The sequence below is a fragment of the Triticum dicoccoides genome, chromosome 3B (genome assembly GCF_002162155.2).
Source record: "Triticum dicoccoides isolate Atlit2015 ecotype Zavitan chromosome 3B, WEW_v2.0, whole genome shotgun sequence".
NCBI classification, from domain to species: domain Eukaryota; kingdom Viridiplantae; phylum Streptophyta; class Magnoliopsida; order Poales; family Poaceae; genus Triticum; species Triticum dicoccoides.
In genome coordinates this window covers 501112383-501118382 of record NC_041385.1, presented here as the reverse complement: position 1 = coordinate 501118382, position 6000 = coordinate 501112383, and positions in this window count along the sequence as shown.

Genomic DNA, 6000 nt, shown 5'->3' with positions numbered 1-6000 from the left:
AAACAGAAACGGCTATAACCTATCATCCAATTCTTCTTTCTTCTTTCACCTGGATTTTCCATCTCAAATGTAGCATCAAATTATGTCCAAATTATGTGCAGAAAAATCTGAATCAGCTCCTTGCCAAACAGAAAACCTGCGGATCATTGCAACAGAGGGAAAGAAGTTAGAAAACTATGTAGTAAAAAGAAGTCATGTTCTTGCCAGCTATTTGCTGAAAATTGTGCAACTAACATAACTACCATGTGCAAACAAAAAAATGCATAAATATTATAATAAAGATTCTGCTATAGTCATGTAATTTTTGCAACTAAGATTGTCATAATGGTGTGCAACTGCCTATTTATTAAGTTTTTAGGTTGTTTGAAACACTCTTTCATGGTTAACAACTGATGACATCACTTTCTCTTTTTTTATGTGCAGGGAGTGTGTGGCAGCATCCAAAAAAAGGAAAAAAAATGCTTGATCTCAATGAGTTGCCTCCTGATCTCAATGAGCTTCCTCATGATATGGATCAGCAGCAACCCAGCATGCCACAAGGAAATTGGACAGAAAATGGGCGATCTATTTACTACACGCAGACAAGTCGTGGTGATAACCCTATGGGCCATGACAATGTGGCAGGACAGTCATCAATCCGTGGTTCCCCTATAGTGGTGTCTTTGCAGTCAAAGAGCCATACTCTTGATGACACGAGAACCGCGGCAAATGTTCCTGGTCCAACCAGGACTGAGCTAGGAGCTGGGGCTGTTGACGGTGTTGTGCAAGAGAAGAAGGAGAGGATGAGGCTGGTTCTCAACCTATGGAGCCCTATGTTGGCATGAGGTTTGACAGCCTTCAAATTGCTAAGGATCACTACAACAGCTACGCCCTATGGATGGGTTTCTCTGTCATGATGAACACCTCTAGGCGGACACCTCACACCAATGTATTGGTAAAACATCAGTTTTGCTGCAACAAGTTCAAGAAGCCCAAAACTGATGATGGAGGAGCCTGAGCTGAGGCTCCTCCTGTCTTGGACCCTATTTCAGATCCAAAACCTGTTGACAGTGATGAGGAAATGGAAGATGAACCTGCAATCTTTGCTGAAGAGGAGGCTGGTCCTAGTAAGAAAAAGAAGAAGTGGAAACGCGAGACAATAAAGTAGACTCAATGCAAGGCAAAAATGTTGGTGAAGCTGATAAATGGGCGATGAGAGGTGACGCACTTTGTTCGTGACCACAATCATCCGCTGGTGAACAAACCTTCATTGTCCAAATACTTGAGATCCCACCAAGGCATCTCACCTGATGAAAAGGAGTTTTTGCGCATCTTGTATAACTACAACTTGACTACAGGTGTATTTCTATATCCCTTACAAAATTAAGTTTCCCTCTAGGAAGTCTAGTGTGCAACTTTTATGGTACTCCTGTGCAACTAAAATGTCTTAATTGTGCAACTGGTGTCCAAGTTCCCATGCTATTTCTATATCACTTTGGTGCTTGTTGTGCAACTATATTACCTTTACTGTGCAACTACACAATGTCCTGTATGCAAAGTGCAAAGTGTTTTTAAAAAGGTGTGGCTAGGTGTCCATTTCCTGCAATTATCTTCTGTGCCAACACATGTCCTATTACTGTGCAGCTGGATGTGCGCATTCGTGCGACTAAAAAAGGATATATTGTTTTCTTTTTGTATTATGCGGGACGTATGATGCATATAATGGCAGAGTTCTACGGATCTGAGATGATGGTGCCGTTCGGACCAAAGGCAATAACAAATTTGTGTATAAGTTTTCATAGAGATGACACAAAGGAGGGTGACATGATTGAGACAATTGCGCACTTCAATGATACACAGAAAATCGATCCAGACTTCTTCTATAAGGTAAAATATGATGAAGAGGACAGAGTTGTCAACATATTTTGGGTGGATGGCTTAGCTCGAAAAGCTTATGCTGAGGCGTACCACGATTGCATATCGTTTGACACTACCTACATGACCAACATGTATAATATGCCGTTCGCACCCTTCATTGGAATAAACTGACATGGCCAATCTTTCATGCTCGGTTGCGCGTTTGTAAGACAGGAGTTGGCATCGTGCTTTGATGGGGTCTTCCAAGCATTCCTAGAGGCTATGGGTGGCTGATGTCTACTACACAACCTTCTTATTGTAGATGTTGTTGGGCCTCCAAGTGCAGAGGTTTGTAGGACAGTAGCAAATTTTCCTTAAGTGGATGACCAAGGTTTATCAATCCATAGGAGGCGTAGGATGAAGATGGTCTCTCTCAAACAACCCTGCAACCAAATAATAAAGAGTCTCTTGTGTCCCCAACACACCCAATACAATGGTAAATTGTATAGGTGCACTAGTTCAGTGAAGAGATAGTGATACAAGTGCAATATGGATAGTATATATAGGTTTTTGTGATCTGTAAATATAAAAACAGCAAGGTAACTAATGATAAAAGTGAGTGTAAACGGTATTGCAATGCTAGGAAACAAGGCCTAAGGTTTATACTTTCACTAGTGCAAGTTCTTTCAACAATAATAACATAATTGGATCATATAACTATCCCTCAACATGCAACAAAGATTCACTCCAAAGCCACTAATAGCGGAGAACAAACGAAGAGATTATGGTAGGGTACGAAACCACCTCAAAGTTATCCTTTCTGCTCGATCTATTCAAGAGTCCGTAGTAAAATAACACGAAGCTATTCTTTCCGTTCAATCTATCATAGAGTTCATACTAGAATAACACTTTAAGACATAAATCAACCAAAACCCTAATGTCACCTAGATACTCCATTGTCACCTCAAGTATCCGTGGGCATGATTATACGATATGCATCACACAATCTCAGATTCATCTATCCAACAAACACAAAGTACTTCAAAGAGTGCCCCAAAGTTTCTACCGGAGAGTCAAGATGAAAACGTGTGCCAACCCATATGCATAGGTTCATGGGTGGAACCCGCAAGTTGACCACCAAAACATACATCAAGTGGATCACGTGATATCCCATTGTCACCACAGATAAGAACGGCAAGACATACATCAAGTGTTCTCAAATCCTTAAAGACTCAGTGCAATAAGATAACTTCAAAGGGAAAACTCAATTCATACAAGAGAGTAGAGGGGGAGAAACATCATAAGATCCAACTATAATAACAAAGCTCGCGATACATCAAGATCGTGCCATAGAGAGAACATGAGAGAGAGAGAGAGAGATTAAACACATAGCTACTGGTACATACCCTCACCCCGAGGGTGAACTACTCCCTCCTCGTCATGGAGAGCACCGAAATGATGAAGATGGCCACCGGTGAGGGATCCCCCCTCTGTCAGGGTGTCGGAACGGGCTCCTGAGAGGTTTTTGGTGACTACAGAGGCTTGCGGCAGCGGAACTCCCGATCTATTGTTGTCTTCGATGTTTTAGGCTATATGGGAATATATAGGCGAAAGAAGTCGGTCGGGGGAGCCTCGAGGGGCCCACGAGGGTGGAGGGCGTGCCCAGGGGGTGGGCGCGCCCCCCTATCTTTTGGCCTCCTCGACGCTTCCCTGGCTTGCACTCCAAGTTCCCGGGATTGCTTCAGTTCCAAAAATAACTTTTCCGAAGGTTTCATTCCGTTTGGACTCCGTTTGATATTCCTTTTCTTCAAAACACTGAAATAGGCAAGAAAACAGCAATATGGGCTGGGCCTCCGGTTAATAGGTTAGTCCCAAAAGTAATATAAAAATGTAGAATAAAGCCCGTAATCATTCAAAATAGATAATAAAATAGCATGAATGCTTCATAAATTATAGATACATTGGAGACGTATCAGTGGCAAACCTCTTGACAACTTCATAACCGATTAGGATGGTGCAATGAGGCAGTCAAGACAGAGCATCTTTCCAACCACCGTGCATCGATGTTGTCGATGACACATCATGAAGAAGGCACAGAAAAAGGTTGGGTGGCTATTGTGTTGGAATCCAGGGCTCTCTAATGATTTCAACTACCGTGTTGACTTCAGCTTCACTCTAGACGAGTTTGAACAGAATTGGGTTGGGTTAATGATGAAGTACGAGGCTATGACACACACACTTTGAGAAGTTGTACGAATACAGGTCGACTTGGGTGTCGTGCTACTTCAAACACAGGTTCTTCCCCTTCCTGCAGTCTACACAACGTAGTGAGGGGTTCAACGCCGTCCTAAAAAGATATGTGAACCCACACAACTCGATGTTGAACTTCGTCAAGCAATATGAAAAAATTCAGAACCACATCCTTGCCAAGGAAGGCTGCAATGATTACAGGACACAACACCTTGAGATTGAGCTGTGGTCCAACTTCCCAATAGAGAAGAAAGCTTACGAAACCTACACTAGGGACCTTTACCGCAAGTTCAGAGAAGAGTTTGAGCTGATTGGACGTTATAATGCGTTCCAAGTTGGTGCCGATATTTTTGAGCTTAGACCGAACCAGGAATTTGTTGCCAAGTATGGTTCTCGAAACTACTTGGTGCAGGCAAGGGTGGAGGAGGGTTCCTATTTGTGTGAGTGCTGTAAAATGGACAAGGACGGCATCCAATGTTGCCACATCCTCAAGGTGTTCACCCATATTGGAGTTGATGTCATACCGAAAAGGTACCTGCTAAGACGGTGGACACCTACTGCTATACCTAGTGCGCCAGGGACTGGGTATGAGCAACCGGATGAAATGCCTCCTCAATCAAAGAAGCAGATAAGGGAGAGGAACATGATATACGATTTTCGGAAACTAACAAAGTTTGCGAGTGGCTCTGATGCAGCACAAGCTATTGTATACAAGCATATGCGCAGAGCACGTACTGAGATCAGCCACCTGAACAAGTCCAAGAAAAAGAAAAAACTGGTTGCTCCTATGGGGCCATCAGATGATGGCAACCCTCGAGGACCTCCTCCACCCCAGGCCCTACACGGCATGCTCTACCATCTCCTCCCCCGCCTGGCCCAACAAGCAGTGGCCCGCGTGCTCCTCCCAATGGCCCTATAGGGAGTACTCACGGGCCTCGTCATCCAGGTAATTGCCTACCCCAACACCCCATCTAACTAGGTGTGTAACTTCAGTTTCACACATCATGGTGCCCAGTGGCACAGAACATGCTATCCATTTGCGCATGCTATGTTAGTTCGAGCATCAAGATAAACAACTAACTTGTTTTTCCTGTTCTAGCTATAGTTGATGGCAACCCTTAAGGACCTCCTCCACCTCGAGGCCCTACACGGCATGGTCCTCTACCTCCTCCCCCGCCTGGCCCAACAAGCAATGCCCCACGTGCTCCTTCCAATGGCCCTACACGGAGTACTCAGGGGGCTCGTCATCCAGGTAATTGCCTGCCCCAACTCCCTAAGCAAGTGTGTGTGTGATTTCAGTTGCACACATCATGGTGCACAGCTGCACATAATAGGCTACCGAGTTGCGCGTGCTCTGTTAGTTCGAGCATCAAGACAAACAACTAACTTGCTTTTTCTTGTTCTGGCTACAGGTGATTACCATCCAAGTGCCATGACGGACCGTGCTACTATAGGTTTTCTTTTAAACTTAATTTGCACACAGCAACCAATTAGTTGCACATCATAAGATGTCTGATTGCAGAGATCATCAGTCTTGGTTGCGCAGAAAAAAACTAAACTTTTTATATGATTATTCCACAGGTGATCAAACACAAGCTCATGATGGTCCTGCCCCGTTGGAGGCTGCATCCCCGACACAAGCCTATGATGATTTGTGCCTAGGGATCCTCCAAGGTCTACTACAAAGGGTAGGGCAAAGAGTCGACGGTACAAATCGCCGCTGGAGCTACACCCAAAGAAGAAAAACAAATACAGCCACTGCCAATCTACAGAGCACACTGCTGGTGTGTGTCCACTCAGGCTGCTGTGATTCTCTTGTATCGTTTGTATCAAAAAAGGGAAAAGGGAAAATAATGATGGTTTTTGAGCAATTTAGGGGCCTAAGTGGACACATTCAGCATCTATGCTTTCTCT